We start from the raw sequence: 18,089 nt of genomic DNA on the forward strand, positions 1-18,089 counted from the left end.
TGTCTCCAATGGTGTTTGTTGAGTTGGCATAGATCGAGATTAGGATTTGTCACTCCGATTGTCGGAGAGGTATCTCTGGGCCCTCTCGGTAATGCACATCACTATAAGCCTTGCAAGCAATGTGACTAATGAGTTAGTTGCAGGATGATGCATTACGGAACGAGTAAAGAGACTTGCCGGTAACGAGATTGAACTAGGTATTGAGATACCGACGATCGAATCTTGGGCAAGTAACATACCGATGACAAAGGGAACAACGTATGTTGTTATGCGGTTTGACCGATAAAGATCTTCGTAGCATATGTAGGAGCCAATATGAGCATCCAGGTTCCGCTATTGGTTATTGACCGGAGACGTGTCTCGGTCATGTCTACATAGTTCTCGAACCCGTAGGGTCCACACGCTTAAAGTTTGGTGACGATCGGTATTATGAGTTTTTGTGTTTTGATGTACCGAAGGTAGTTCGGAGTCCCGGATATGGTCATGGACATGACAAGGAGTCTCGAAATGGTAGAGACGTAAAGATCGATATATTGGACGACTATATTCGGACACCGGAAGTGTTCCGAGTGGTTTCGGATAAAAACCGGAGTACCGGGGGGTTACCGGAACCCCCCGGGGAGTTAATTGGGCCTCATGGGCCTTAGTGGGAGAAGAGGAGGGGCGACCAGGGCAGCCGCGTGCCCCCTCCCCCTCTAGTCCGAATTGGACAAAGATGGGGGTGGCGCCCCCCTTTTTCCTTCTCCTCCTCTCTCCCTTCCTTCCCTCTCCTACTCCAACAAGGAAAAGGAGGAGTCCTACTCCCGGTGGGAGTAGGACTCCCCCCTAGCGGGCCCTCCTCCTGGCCGGCAACCTCCCCCCTTGCTCCTTTATATACGGGGGCAGGGGGCACCCTAGAACACACAAGTTGATCTGTTGATCTATTCGAGCCGTGTGCGATGACCCCCTCCACCATATTCCACCTCGGTTATATCATAGCGGTGCTTAGGCGAAGCCCTGCGTCGGTAGCAACATCATCACCGTCATCACGTCGTCGTGCTGACGGAACTCTCCCGTGAAGCTCTGCTGGATTGGAGTTCACAGGACGTCATCGAGCTGAACGTGTGCTGAACTCGGAGGTGACGTACGTTCGGTACTTGGATCGGTCGGATCGTGAAGACGTACGAATACATCAACCGCGTTGTGCTAACGCTTCCGCTTTCGGTCTACGAGGGTATGTGGACACACTCTCCCCTCTCGTTGCTATGCATCACCATGATCCTGAGTGTGCGTAGGAAATTTTTTGAAATTACTACGTTCCCCAACAGTGGCATCCGAGCCAGGTTTTATGCGTAGATGTTATATGCACGAGTAGAACACAAGTGAGTTGTGGGTGATACAAGTCATACTACTTACCAGCATGTCATACTTTGGTTCGACGGTATTGTTGGATGAAGCGGCCTGGACCAACATTACGCGTACGCTTACGCGAGACTGGTTCTACCGACGTGATTTGCACATAGGTGGTTGGTGGGTGTCAGTTTCTCCAACTTTAGTTGAACCAAGTGTGGCTACGCCCAGTCCTTGAGAAGGTTAAAACAGCACTAACTTGACGAACTATCGTTGTGGTTTTGATGCGTAGGTAAGAACGGTTCTTGCTAAGCCCGTAGCAGCCACATAAAACTTGCAACAACAAAGTAGAGGACGTCTAACTTGTTTTTGCAGGGCATGTTGTGATGTGATATGGTTAAGGCATGATGCTATATTGTATGACATGATCATGTTTTGTAACCAGTTATCGGCAACTGGCAGGAGCCATATGGTTGTCGCTTTATTGTATGCAATGCAATCGCCCTGTAATTGCTTTACTTTATCACTAAGCGGTAGCGATAGTCGTAGAAGCAATAGTTGGCGAGACGACAATGATGCTACAATGGAGATCAAGGTGTCGCGCCGGTGACAATGGTGATCATGACGGTGCTTCGAAGATGGAGATCATAAGCACAAGATGATGATGGCCATATCATATCACTTATATTGATTGCATGTGATGTTTATCTTTTATGCATCTTATTTTGCTTTGATTGACGGTAGCATTATCAGATGATCTCCCACTAAATTTCAAGATAAAAGTGTTCTCCCTGATTATGCACCGTTGCCAAAGTTCGTCGTGCCGAGACACCACGTGATGATCGGGTGTGATAAGATCTACATTCATCTATAATGGGTGCAAGCCAGTTTTGCACACGCGGAATACTCGGGTTAAACTTGACGAGCCTAGCATATGCAGATATGGCCTCGGAACACTGAGACCGAAAGGTCGAGCATGAATCATATAGTAGATATGATCAACATAGTGATGTTCACCATTCAAAACTACTCCATCTCACGTGATGATCGGACATGGTTTAGTTAATATGGATCACGTGATCACTTAGATGATTAGAGGGATGTCTATCTAAGTGGGAGTTCTTAAGTAATATGATTAATTGAACTTAAATTTATCATGAACTTAGTACCTGATAGTATTTTGCTTGTCTATGTTATTGTAGTTAGATGGCCCGTGCTGTTGTTCCATTGAATTTTAATGTGTTCCTTGAGAAAGCAAAGTTGAAAGATGATGGTAGCAATTACACGGACTGGGTCCGTAACTTGAGGATTATCCTCATTGCTGCATAGAAGAATTACGTCCTGGAAGCACCGCTGGGTGCCAGGCCTGCTGCAGATGCTGCTGACGACGTTAAGAATGTCTGGCAGAGTAAAGCTGATGACTACTCGATAGTTCAGTGTGCCATGCTTCACGGCTTAGAACCGGGACTTCAACGATGTTTTGAACGTCATGGAGCATATGAGATGTTCCAGGAGTTGAAGTTAATATTTCAAGCAAATGCCCGGATTGAGAGATATGAAGTCTCCAATAAGTTCTATAGCTGCAAGATGGAGGAGAATAGTTCTGTCAGTGAACATATACTCAAAATGTCTGGGTGTCATAATCACTTGACTCAATTGGGAGTTAATCTTCCTGTTGATAGTGTCATTGACATAGTTCTTCAATCACTGCCACCAAGCTACAAGAGCTTCGTGATGAACTATAATATGCAAGGGATGAATAAGACAATTCCCGAGCTCTTCGCAATGCTAAAGGCAGCGGAGGTAGAAATCAAGAAGGAGCATCAAGTGTTGATGGTCAACAAGACCACCAGTTTCAAGAAAAAGGGTAAAGGGAAGAAGAAGGGGAACTTCAAGAAGAACGGCAAGCAAGTTGCTGCTCAAGAGAAGAAACCCAAATCTGGACCTAAACCTGAGACTGAGTGCTTCTACTGCAAAGGGACTGGTCACTGGAAGCGGAACTGCCCCAAGTATTTGGCGGATAAGAAGGATGGCAAGGTGAACAAAGGTATATGTGATATACATGTTATTGATGTGTACCTTACCAGAGCTCGCAGTAGCACCTGGGTATTTGATATTGGTTCTGTTGCTAATATTTGCAACTCGAAACAGGGACTACGGATTAAGCGAAGACTGGCTAAGGAAGAGGTGACGATGCATGTGGGAAATGGTTCCAAAGTCGATGTGATCGCCGTCGGCACGCTACCTCTACATATACCTTCAGGATTAGTTTTAGGCCTAAATAATTGTTATTTGGTGCCAGCATTAAGCATGAACATTATATCTGGATCTTGTTTGATGCGAGACGGTTATTCATTTAAATATGAGAATAATGGTTGTTCTATTTATATGAGTAATATCTTTTATGGTCATGCACCCTTGAAGAGTGGTCTATTTTTGTTGAATCTCACTAGTAGTGATACACATATTCATAATGTTGAAGCCAAAAGATGCAGAGTTGATAATGATAGTGCAACTTATTTGTGGCACTGCCGTTTGGGTCATATTGGTGTAAAGCGCATGAAGAAACTCCATACTGCTGGAATTTTGGAATCACTTGATTATAAATCACTTGGTACTTGCGAACCATGCCTCATGGGCAAGATGACTAAAACGCCGTTCTCCGGAACAATGGAGCGAGCAACTGACTTGTTGGAAATCATACATATTGATGTATGTGGTCCGATGAATATTGAGGCTTGCGGCGGGTATCATTATTTTCTCACCTTCACAGATGATTTGAGCAGATATGGGTATATCTACTTAATGAAACATAAGTATGAAACATTTGAAAAGTTCAAAGAATTTCAGAGTGAAGTGGAAAATCATCATAACAAGAAAATAAAGTTTTTACGATCTGATCGTGTAGGAGAATATTTGAGTTACGAGTTTGGTCTACATTTGAAACAATGCGGAATAGTTTCGCAAATCACGCCACCCGAAACACCACAGCATAATGGTGTGTCCGAACTTCGTAATCGTGCTTTACTAGATATGGTGCGATCTATGATGTCTCTTACTAATTTACCGCTATCGTTTTGGGGTTATGCTTTAGAGACGGCTGCATTCAAGTTAAATAGGGCACCATCAAAATTCGTTGAGATGACGCCTTATGAACTATAGTTTGGCAACAAATCAAAGTTGTCGTTTCTTAAAGTTTGGGTCTGCGATGCTTATGTGAAAAAGTTTCAACTTGATAAGCTCGAACCCAAATCAGAGAAATGTGTCTTCATAGGATACCCAAAGGAAACTGTTGGGTACACCTTCTATCACAGATCCGAAGGCAAGACATTCGTTGCTAAAAATGGATCCTTTCTAGAGAAGGAGCTTCTCTCGAAAGAAGTGTGTGGGGGGAAAGTAGAACTTGATGAGGTAATTGTGCCTGCTCCCTTATTGGAAAGTAGTTCGTCACAGAAACCGGTTCATGTACACCTACACCAATTAGTGAGGAAGCTAATGATGATGATCATGAAACTTCAGATCAAGTTACTACCGAACCTCGTAGGTCAACTAGAGTAAGATCCGCACCAGAGTGGTACGGTAATCCTATTCTGGAGGTCATGTTGCTAGACCATGACGAACCTACGAGCTATGAGGAAGCGATGATGAGCCCAGATTCCGCAAAATTGCTTGAGGCCATGAAATCTGAGATGGGATCCATGTATGAGAACAAAGTGTGGACTTTGGTTGACTTGCCCGATGATCGGCAAGCCATCAAGAATAAATGGATCTTCAAGAAGAAGACGGACGCTGATGGTAATGTTACTGTCTACAAAGCTTGACTTGTTGCAAAAGGTTTTTGACAAGTTCAAGGAGTTGACTACGATGAGACCTTCTCACCCGTAGTGATGCTTAAGTCCGTCTGAATCATGTTAGCTATTGCCGCATTTTATGATTATGAAATTTGGCAAATGGATGTAAAGACTTCATTCCTGAATGGATTTTTGGAAGAAGAGTTGTATATGATGCAATCTGAAGGTTTTATCGATCCAAAAGGTACTAACAAAGTGTGCAAGCTCCAGCGATCCATTTATGGACTGGTGCAAGCTTCTCAGAGTTGGAATAAATGCTTTGATGTGTGATCAAAGCATATGGGTTTATACAGACTTTTGGAGAAGCCTGTATTTACAAGAAAGTGAGTAGAAGCTCTGTAGAATTTCTAATATTATATGTGGATGACATATTGTTAATTGGAAATGATATAGAATTTCTGGATGGCATAAAAGGATACTTGAATAAGAGTTTTTCAATGAAGGACCTCGGTGAAGCTGCTTACATATTGGGCATCAAGATCTATAGAGATAGATCAAGACGCTTAATTGGACTTTCACAAAGCACATACCTTGACAAAGTTTTGAAGAAGTTCAAAATGGATCAGGCAAAGAAAGGGTTCTTGCCTGTATTACAATGTGTGAATTTGAGTAAGACTCAATGCCCGACCACTGCATAAGATAGAGAGAAAATGAAAGATGTTCCCTATGCTTCAGCCATAGGCTCTATCATGTATGCAATGCTGTGTACCAGACCTGATGTGTGCCTTGCTATTAGTTTAGCAGGGAGGTACCAAAGTAATCCAGGAGTGGATCACTGGACAGCGGTCAAGAACATCCTGAAGTACCTGAAAAGGACTAAGGATATGTTTCTCATTTATGGAGGTGACAAAGAGCTCATCGTAAATGGTTACGTTGATGCAAGCTTTGACACTAATCCGGACGATTCTAAATCACAAACCGGATACGTGTTTATATTGAACGATGGATCTGTTAGTTGGAGCAATTCTAAACAGAGCGTCGTGGCGGGATCTACATGTGAAGCGGAGTACATTGCTGCTTCGGAAGCAGCAAATGAAGGAGTCTGTATGAAGGAGTTCATATCTGATCTAGGTGTCATACCTAGTGCATCGAGTCCAATGAAAATCTTTTGTGACAATACTGGTGCAATTGCCTTGGCAAAGGAATCCAGATTTCACAAGAGAACCAAGCACATCAAAAGATGCTTCAACTCCATCCGGGATCAAGTCCAGGTGAGAGACATAGATATTTGCAAGATACATACGGATCTGATTGTTGCAGACCCGTTGGCTAAGCCTCTTCCACGAGCAAAACATGATCAGCACCAAGGCTCCATGGGTGTTAGAATCATTACTGTGTAATCTAGATTGTTGACTCTAGTGCAAGTGGGAGACTGAAGGAAATGTGCCCTAGAGGCAATAGTAAAGTTATTATTTATTTCCTTATATCATGATAAATGTTTTTATTCATGCTAGACTTGTATTAACCGGAAACATGATACATGTGTGAATACATAGACAAACAGAGTGTCACTAGTATGCCTCTACTTGACTAGCTCGTTGATCAAAGATGGTTATGTTTACTAGCCATAGACATGAGTTGTCATTTGATTAATGGGATCACATCATTAGGAGAATGATGTGATTGACTTGACCCATTCCGTTAGCTTAGCACTTGATCGTTTAGTATGATGCTATTGCTTTCTTCATGACTTATACACGTTCCTATGACTATGAGATTATGCAACTCCCGTTTACCGGAGGAAAACTTTGTGTGCTACCAAATGTCACAATGTCACTGGGTGACTATAAAGGTGCTCTACAGGTGTCTCCGAAGGTACTTGTTGAGTTGGCGTATTTCGAGATTAGGATTTGTCACTCCGAATGTCGGAGAGGTATCTCTGGGCCCTCTCGGTAATGCACATCACTATAAGCCTTGCAAGCAATGTGAATAATGAGTTAGTTGCGGGATGATGCATTACGGACGAGTAAAGAGACTTGTCGGTAATGAGATTGAACTAGGTATTGAGATACCGACGGTCTAATCTCGGGCAAGTAACATACCGATGACAAAGGGAACAACGTATGTTGTTATGCGGTTTGATCGATAAAGATCTTCGTAGAATATGTAGGAGCCAATATGAGCATCCAGGTTCCGCTATTGGTTATTGACCGGAGATGTGTCTCGGTCACGTCTACATAGTTCTCGAACCCATAGGCTCCGCACGCTTAAAGTTTGGTGACGATCGGTATTATGAGTTTTTGTGTTTTGATGTACCGAAGGTAGTTCGGAGTCCCGGATATGATCACAGACATGATGAGGAGTCTCAAAATGGTCGAGACGTAAAGATCGATATATTGGACGACTATATTCGGACACCAGAAGTGCTTCGAGTGGTTTCGGATAAAAACCGAAGTATCGGGGGGTTACCGGAACCCCCCGGGGAGTTAATTGGGACTCATGGGCCTTAGTGGGAGAAGAGGAGGGGCGTCCAGGGCAGCCGCGCGCCCCCTCCCCCTCTAGTCCGAATTGGACAATGAGGGGGGCGCCCCCCCTTTTCCTTCTCCTCCTCTCTCCCTTCCTTCCCTCTCCTACTCCAACAAGGAAAAGGAGGAGTCCTACTCCCGGTGGGAGTAGGACTCCCCCCTGGCGCGCCCTCCTCCTGGCCGGCCGCCTCCCCCTTTCTCCTTTATATACGGGGGCAGGGGCACCCTAGAACACACAAGTTGATCGGTTGATCTATTCCAGCCGTGTACGGTGCCCCCCTCCACCATATTCCACCTCGATTATATCGTAGCGGTGCTTAGGTGAAGCCCTGCGTCGGTAGCAACATCATCACCGTCATCACGCCGCCGTGCTGACGAAACTCTCCTGTGAAGCTCTGCTGGATCAGAGTTCGCAGGACGTCATCGAGCTGAACGTGTGCTGAACTCGGAGGTGTCGTACGTTCGGTACTTGGATTGGTCGGATCGTGAAGACGTACGACTACATCAACCGCGTTGTGCTAACGCTTCCGCTTTCGGTCTACGAGGGTATGTGGACACACTCTCCCCTCTTGTTGCTATGCATCACCATGATCCTGAGTGTGCATAGGAATTTTTTTGAAACTACTACGTTCCCCAACAAAGAGGCGGTGGAGGAGACCTCCATGGACCCCACCACCCATAAGGGCGCGCCAGGGGCCTCTGGCGCGCCCAGGTGGGTGTTGGGCCCCATGGGCCTCCTCTCTGGTGCTTCGTTGGCTCCCAAGTTGTCTTTTGGTCCAAGAAAATCTCCAAAAAGTTTCGTGGCATTTGGACTTCGTTTGGTACTGATATTCTGCGAAGTAAAAAACAAGCAAAAAACAACAACTAGCAATGGACACTATGTGAATAGGTTAGTCCTAAAAATGATATAAAGTTGCTACAAAATGAATGTAAAACATCCAAGAATGATAATATAACAGCATGGAACAATAAAAAATTATAGATACGTTGGAGACATATCACATATCAAACAAAGTCCAAACGCGATAAAATTTACGGAGATTTTTTTTCTAATATATGTGATTTTTGGAAAGAAGAATCAACGCGAGACGATGCTCAAGGGGCCTACAAACTCAAGGGGCGCCCCCTACCCTGGGCGCGCCTAGCAGGCTTGTGGCTTCCTTGTAAGTTGGTTGGGGTGTCCATCTGCCGCAAGAAAGATAATATCCGGATAAAAATACCCTCAAAATTTCAGCCCAATTGGAGTTACGGATCTCCGGGAATATAAGAAACGGTTTTTGGCCAGAAAACAGGAATGTGAAACAGAAGAGAAACAGACAGAGATCCAATCTCGGAGGGGGCTCCTTCCCTCCGGGAGCAATGTCGTCCATGGACCAGAGGGGAAACTCTCCTTCCATCGAGGTGGGAGGCCAAGAAAGAAGAAGAAGGAGGGGGCCTCTCTCCACCACTCTCCAGGTGGCGCCGCAACACCGCCGGGGGAACCATCATGATAGCGATCTACACCAACAACTTCATCGCCGTCATGACCAACTCCCCCCCTCTATGTAGCGGTGTAACACCTATTCTCCCCGCTGTAATCTCTACTTGAACATGGTACTTCCTGCTTCATATTATTATTATTATCCAATTATGTGTTGCCATCCTATGGTGTTTGAGTAGATTTCTTTTGTCCTATGGGTTAATTGTGGTATGGTGTGATTGATATAGTTGTATGTTAAATTTGTGTTGTCCTATGGTGCCCTCCGTGTCGCGCAAGCGTGTGGGATTATCGTTGTAGGGTTTTGCAATACATTCATGATTCGCTTATAGTGGGTAGCGAGAGTGACATAAGCTTATACCCGAGTAAGGGGGTTGTTGTGTATGGGAATAAAGAGGAATTGTTACTTAATGCTATAGTTGGGTCTTACCTTAATGATCTTTAGTAGTTGCGGATGCTTGCTAGAGTTTCAATCATAAGTGCATATGATCCAAGTACGAAAAGTGTGTTAGCGTATGTGTCCCCCTCATTGCATATGATAAGTATCTATCGTGTTATATTCAATTGTCTATCGACAATATTTCTCTTTATGTTGCAAAAAAGCTCTCTACTAAAACAAACTAACTTTTATTATCTCACAAAGTACTCCTAATTTTATTCTTGCAAGTAGTTCTAGCATTACACCTACAAAGTACTTCTAGTTTCATACTTGTTCTAGGTAAAACAAATGTTAAGTGTGCGTAGAGTTGTATCGGTGGTCGATAGAACTTGAGAGAATATTAATTCTACCTTTAGCTCCTGATCAGGTTTGACACTCTTACTTATGAAAAAAGGGATTTGCATGACAGTCTAAACATTTAGAAAAAAACTACAACAGGCGCTGATAACCCACAAGTATATCCGAACTTGAATGAAATCTGGCCATGTTTGCATGAATTTCATCTGGCTAGTTTGGATGGTAGTTGAAATGTATGCGGGCATCGTTGGATGGTGGCCTCCCGCATCCATGTCCGCGGACGGATGCGGGAGGATATTTGTGGGTTGCCGTTGGAGATGCCCTAAGGAGCCAAATGATCAAGACACGAAACAACGCTTTTCACTCCGTCGAAAGATACCTTCGAAGGCTACACGACCAAATACACCCCCTAGAAGAGGAGTGACCAAACAATATCGCGGCCTCCTCTACGCCGCCGACGTGGTGGGCGAGAAGTCAGGAAACCTTATAATTGATCTGCATGTGGTCCGCCATCGCCACCCCCGGTGAACTAGGGTTAGGGCATGGGCATCAATTACATAGTCCATGCACAAAAAACGAACATGGAACACGCACGCACATTGCTCTCCAATCCAAGCTAGTAGATGCACACATCCAGTGGCGGAGACAGGGGGACCAGCAGGGGCCCTTCCCCCTCCCCCTAACATCTCTGAATTTAGGCTAATATGCATGTGAGAAGTTGATTAATTGCTGCTAAAATGGTGTGATGTGATGAGCCAACCCTCCCCAACAAGGATTAACAACAACTGCCCCCCCCCCTCATTTAATTTTCTTCACGCTGCCACTGCACACATCCAAGCACACTGAGCACTGGTCTACCGGAGGAAGGCCCCGATTTGAGCGGCTGGCACGATACCATATTTTTTGTCAAAATATTTTTACAAAAGAAAATCGAAGAGAACACTGCATGTGCCCAGTAGTAATATAAACAAATATGAGCTTATTTGGACAACATAATTGAAAGAAATGGCTATTTTGCTAGTTAGATCCAAACTTTGTTTAAAAAGTTGATAAAATGAAATTGTTTCGGTAAATAAGACTTGTTCACAGTAAAATTTTGATTTTTTAGCTTATTTGAACCACATGCTTAAGAGATGTTTGGCTATTTCGCTAAACATATCCAAATTTGATGCAAAAAAGTGATTATTTTATTCAAACTTAACTTTGAGCCCACCCTCCATTTTCTTTCTAGATTCACCACTAACCATGACGAGGGATGGTATTGAAGCAATCGGTTGGATTTTTTCTAGAATACACCATGGAGAGGTGTATCATCATTTCGTAGAATAAGGGTCAAATGGCCAGAGCAATGCCAAATGGCAGATACAATGGAAAATGAGGCAATCAACGCCACGTTGATCATGGGATTAGTACCACACCTACTTAACAAGAAAACAAGGAAACTCGCCTTGCCCAATCACCAGCCAAGAAGGCGAGGAGAAGGGGCACAAAAATCAGGCCACTTCACTACAGATGCAAGCACATCCAAGCCACGACACGATCATCAAACCAACTGGATCAATGTACCGCCCCACCCATATCACCTAAAGGAATAGGCAAGTGGGGGTAGGACGTAGCCGAACCTATGGAAGAAGTCGTGCCAGAAGGGTAGACGATGACATACATTGCGCCCTAGTGGCTCATGACCTGAGAGGCAACCTGCAACGAGAACCGATATGCCCCAAGCTCCAACACCAAGGACACCGCGAGTGGCCAAGGCAACGCATTCAAGAAGCAAATGATGTCATGTCGCCGCCATTGCCTGTTCCGACAAAATGAAAGAACAAGGGTTTCCCCGGTGCTCAAAAAGGGGAACGGCCAGGGCCATGGCAGCGTCCCCAAGGAGGACACAACACCTGCAGGTGTCGTCGCTGCCAGCTGTTGGGGAACGTAGCAGAAATTCAAAATTTTCCTACGTGTCACCAAGATCTATCTATGGAGAGACTAGCAACGAGGGGAAGGAGAGTGCATCTACATACCCTTGTAGATCGCTAAGCGGAAGCGTTCAAGAGAACGGGGTTGATGGAGTCGTACTCGTCGTGATTCAAATCACCGATGATCCTAGTGCCGAACGGACGGCACCTCCGCGTTCAACACACGTACAGCCCAACGATGTCTCCCACGCCTTGATCCAGCAAGGAGAGAGGGAGATGTTGAGGAAGACTCCATCCAGCAGCAGCAGCACAAGGGCGTGGTGGTGGTGGAGGAGCGTAATCCTGCAGGGCTTCGCCAAGCACCACGGGAGAGGAGAAGGACTTGGGAGAAGGGGAGGGCTGCACCAGAACATTGGTATGGCTGCCCTCCCACCCCCCACATATATATAGGGGCAAGGGAGAGGGGGGGGGGAGGCGCAGCCTTGGCCCTTCCTCCAAGGAAGGGTGCGGCTAGGAGGAGTCCCTCCTCCCCAAGGCACCTCGAGGTGCCTTCCCCCTTTAGGACTCTTCCTTTCCTTATCCTTTGGCGCATGGGCCTCTTGGGGCTGGTGCCCTTGGCCCATATAGGGGTGCACACCCCTACAGCCCATGTGGCCCCCTGGGGCAGGTGGCCCCACCCGATGGACCCCCGGGACCCTTCCGGTGGTCCCGGTACAATACCGGTGACCCCGAAACTTGTCCGGTGACCAAAATAGGACTTCCCATATATAAATCTTTACCTCCGGACCATTCCGGAACTCCTCGTGACGTCCGGGATCTCATCCGGGACTCCAAACAACATTCGGTAACCACATACAAGCTTCCTTTATAACCCTAGCGTCATCGAACCTTAAGTGTGTAGACCCTACGGGTTCGGGAGACATGCAGACATGACCGAGACATTCTCCGGTCAATAACCAACAGCGGGATCTGGATACCCATGTTGGCTCCCACATGTTCCACGATGATCTCATTGGATGAACCACGATGTCAAGGACTTAATCAATCCCGTATACAATTCCCTTTGTCTATCGGTACGATACTTGCCCGAGATTCGATCGTCGGTATCCCGATACCTTGTTCAATCTCGTTACTGGCAAGTCTCTTTACTCGTTCCGTAACACATCATCCCGTGATCAACTCCTTGGTCACATTGCGCATATGATGATGTCCTACCGAGTGGGCCCAGAGATACCTCTCTGTCACACGGAGTGACAAATCCCAGTCTCGATTCGTGCCAACCCAACACACTTTCGGAGATACCCGTAGTGTACCTTTATAGCCACCCAGTTACGTTGTGACGTTTGGCACACCCAAAGCACTCCTACGGTATCCGGGAGTTGCATAATCTCATGGTCTAAGGAAATGATACTTGACATTAGAAAAGCTTTAGTATACGAACTACACGATCTAGTGCTATGCTTAGGATTGGGCCTTGTCCATCACATCATTCTCCTAATGATGTGATCCCGTTATCAACGACATCCAATGTCCATGGTTAGGAAACCGTAACCATCTATTGATCAACGAGCTAGTCAACTAGAGGCTTACTAGGGACATGGTGTTGTCTATGTATCCACACATGTATCTGAGTTTCCTATCAATACAATTCTAGCATGGATAATAAACGATTATCATGAACAAGGAAATATAATAATAACTAATTTATTATTGCCTCTAGGGCATATTTCCAACAGTCTCCCACTTGCACTAGAGTCAATAATCTAGTTCACATCGCCATGTGATTAACACTCATAGGTCACATCGCCATGTGACCAACATCCAAAGAGTTTACTAGAGTCAATAATCTAGTTCACATCACTATGTGATTAGCACTCAATGAGTTCTGGGTTTGATCATGTTGCTTGTGAGAGAGGTTTTAGTCAACGGGTCTGAACCTTTCAGATCCGTGTGTGCTTTACAAATCTCTATGTCATCTCCTAGATGTAGCTACCACGTTCTATTTGGAGCTATTCCAAATAACTTTTCTACTTGGAGCTATTCTAAATTGTTGCTCCATTATACGTATTCGGTATCTCTACTCAGAGCTATCCGGATAGGTGTTAAGCTTGCATCGACGTAACCCTTTACAACGAACTCTTTTACCACCTCCATAATCGAGAAAATTCCTTAGTCCACTAGTTACTAAGGATAACTTTGACCACTGTCCTGTGATCCATTCTTGGATCACTCTTGTACCCCTTGACTGACTCATGGCAAGGCACACTTCAGGTGCGGTACACAGCATAGCATACTGTAGAGCCTACGTCTTAAGTATAGGGGACGACCTTTGTCCTTTCTCTCTATTATGCCATGGTCGAGCTTTAAGTCTTAACTTCATACCTTACAACTCAGGCAAGAACTCCTTCTTTGACTGATCCATCTTGAACACCTTCAAGATCATGTCAAGGTATGTGCTCATTTGAAAGTACCATTAAGCGTTTTGATCTATCCTTATAGATCTTGATGCTCAATGCTCAAGTAGCTTAATCCAGGCTTTCCATTGAAAAAACACTTTCCAAATAACCCTGTATGCTTTCCAGAAATTCTACGTCATTTCTGATCAACAATATGTCAACAACATATACTCATCAGAAATTCTATAGTGCTCCCACTCACTTCTTTGGAAATACAAGTTTCTCATAAACTTTGTATACACCAAAATCTTTGATCATCTCATCAAAGCATACATTCCAACTCTGAGATGCTTACTCCAGTCCTTAGAAGGACTGCTGGAGCTTTGCATACTTATTAGCATCTTTCAGGATTGACAAAACCTTCCGGTTGTATCACATACAACCTTTCCTCAAGAAAATCGTCGAGGAAACAATGTTTTGACATCCTATCTGCAAGATTTCATAAATAATGCAGTAATCGCTAATATAATTTCAACAGACTCTTAGCATCACTACGAGTGAGAAAGTCTCACCGTAGTCAACTCCTTGAACTTGTCGGGAAACTTCTTAACGACAAGTCGAGCTTTCTTAATGGTGACATTTACCATCATTGTCCGTCTTCCTTTTAAAATCCATATGTACCTAACAGCCTTACGACCATCGAGCCGTTCTGTCAAAGTCTACACTTTGTTTTCATACATGGATCCTCTCTCGGATTTTATGGCCTCGAGCCATTTATCGGAATCCGGGCCCACCATCGCTTCTCCATAGCTCATAGGTTCATTGTTGTCTAGCAACATGACTTCCAAGACAGGATTACGTACCATTCTGAAGTAGTACGCATCCTTGTCATCCCACGAGGTTTGGTAGTGACTTGATCTGAAGTTTCATGATCACTATCATAAGCTTCCACTTCAATTGGTGTAGGTGCCACAGGAACAACTCCCTGTGCCCTGCCACACACTAGTTGAAGAGATGGTTCAATAACCTCATCAAGTCTCCACCATCCTCCCACTCAATTCTTTTGAGAGAAACTTTTCCTCGAGAAAGGACCCGATTCTAGAAACAATCCCTTATTGCTTTCAGATCTGAGACTGGAGGTATACCCAACTGTTTTGGGTGTCCTATGAAGATGCATTTATCCGCTTTGGGTTCGAGCTTATCAGCCTGAAACTTTTTCACATAAGCGTCGCAGCCCCAAACTTTTAAGAAATGACAGCTTAGGTTTCTCTAAACCATAGTTCATACGGTGTCATCTCATCGGAATTACGTGGTGCCCTATTTAAAGTGAATGCGGTTGTCTTTAATGCCTAATCCATAAACTATCGTGGTAATTTGATAAGAGACATCATGGTATGCATCATATCCAATAGGGTGCAGTTATGATGTTCGGACACACCATCACACTATGGTGTTCTAGGCTGTATTAGTTGTGAAACAATTTCCACAATGTCTTAATTCTGTGCCAAACTCGTAATTCAGATATTCATCTCTATGATCATATCATAGATCTTTTATCCTCTTGTCACGACGATCTTTCAACTTCACCCTGAAATTACTTGAACCCTTCAATAATTCAGACTCGTGATTCATCAAGTAAATATACTCAACATCTACTCAAATCATCTGTGAAGTAAGAACATAACGATATCCACTACACGCCTCAGCACTCATTGGACTGCACACATCAAAAATGTATTACTTCCAACAAGTTGCTTTCTAGTTCCATTTTACTGAAACCGAGGCTTTCAGTCATCTTGCCCATGTGGTATGATTTGCATGTCTCAAGTGATTCAAAATCAAGTGAGTCCAAACGGTCCATTTGCATGGAGTTTCTTCATGCATATACACCAATAGACATGGTTCGCATGTCTCAAACTTTTCAAAAACGAGTGAGCCCAAAGATCCATCAACATGGAGCTTCTTCATGCGTTTTATACCGATATGACTTACGTGGCAGTGCCACAAGTAGGTGGTACTATCTTATATCTTTTGGCATGCACATGTGTATCACTACGATCGAGATTCAATAAACCATTCATTTTAGGTGCAAGACCACTGAAGGTATTTTTCAAATAAACAGAGTAACCATTATTCTCCTTAAATGAATAACCATATTGCGATAGACATAATCCAATCATGTCTATGCTCAACGCAAACACCAATCTCGATGGTAGGGGGAGTGTGCGATGCTTGATCATATCAACATTGGAAACACTTCCAACACATATCGTCAGCTCACCTTTAGCTAGTCTCCGTTTATTCCGTAGCTTTTATTTCGAGTTACTAACACTTAGCAACCGAACCGGTATCTAATACCTGGTGCTACTAGGAGTACTAGTAAAGTACACATCAACACAATGTGTATCCAATATACTTCTATCGACCTTGCCAGCCTTCTCATCTACCAAGTATCTAGGGTAATTCTGCTCCAGTGGCTGTTCCCCTTATTACAGAAGCACTTAGTCTCGGGTTTGGGTTCAACCTTGGGTTTCTTCACTAGAGCAGCAGCTGAATTGCCGTTTCATGAAGTATCCCTTTTTGCCCTTGCCCTTCTTGAAACTAGTGGTTTCACCAACCATCAACAATTGATGCTCCTTCTTGATTTCTACTTTTGTGGTGTCAAACATCGCGAATATCTCAAGGATCATCATATATGTCCCTGATATATTATAGTTCATCACGAAGCTCTAGCAGCTTGGTGGTAATGACTTCGGAGAAACATCACTTTCTCATCTGGAAGATCAACTCCCACTCGATTCAAATGATTGTAGTACTCAGACAATCTGAGCACAAGCTCAACAATTGAGCTTTTCTCCTTAGTTTGTAGGCTAAGAAAATCGTCGGAGGTCTTATACCTCTTGACGTGGGCACGAGCCTGAAATCCCAATTTCAGCCCTCGAAACATCTCATATGTTTCGCGACATTTCAAAAACGTCTTGGGTGCCTCAACTCTAAACCGTTTAACTGAACTATCACGTAGTCATCAAAACGTGTATGTCAGATGTTCGCAACATCCACAGACGACGTTCGAGGTTCAGCACACTGAGCGGTGCATTAAGGACATAAGCCTTCTACGAAGCAACGAGGACACTCCTCGGTTTACGGACCTAGTCCGCATAATTGCTACTATCAACTTTCAACTAAATTTTCTCTAGGAACATATCTAAACAGTAGAACTGAAGCGCGAGCTACGACATAATTTGCGAAGACCTTTTGACTATGTTCAGGATAATTAAGTTCATCTTATGAACTCCCACTCAGATAGACATCCCTCTAGTCATCTAAGTGATTACATGATCCGAGTCAACTAGGCCGTGTCCGATCATCATGTGAGACGGACTAGTCAACATCGGTGAACATCTTCATGTTGATCGTATCTACCATACGACTCATGCTCGACCTTTCGGTCTTCTATGTTCCGAGGCCATGTCTGTACACATGCTAGGCTCGTCAAGTCAACCTAAGTGTTTCGCGTGTGTAAATCTGTCTTACACCCGTTGTATGTGAACGTTAGAATCTAACACCCGATCTTCACGTGGTGCTTCGAAACAACGAACTGTCACAACGGTGCACAGTTAGGGGGAACACTTTCTTGAAATTTTAAAGAGGGATCATCTTATTTACTACCGTCGTTCTAAGCAAACAAGATGTATAAACATGATAAACATCACATGCAATCAAATAGTAGTGACATGATATGGCCAATATCATATAGCTCCTTTGATCTCCATCTTGGGGCTCCATGATCATCTTGTCACCGGCATGACACCATGATCTCCATCATCATGATCTCCATCATCGTGTCTTCTTGAAGTTGTCTCGTCATCTATTACTTCTACTACTATGGCTAACGCTTAGCAATAAAGTAAAGTAACTACAT

Source organism: Triticum urartu, chromosome 5 (assembly GCF_003073215.2).
Source record: "Triticum urartu cultivar G1812 chromosome 5, Tu2.1, whole genome shotgun sequence".
Lineage (NCBI taxonomy): Eukaryota > Viridiplantae > Streptophyta > Magnoliopsida > Poales > Poaceae > Triticum > Triticum urartu.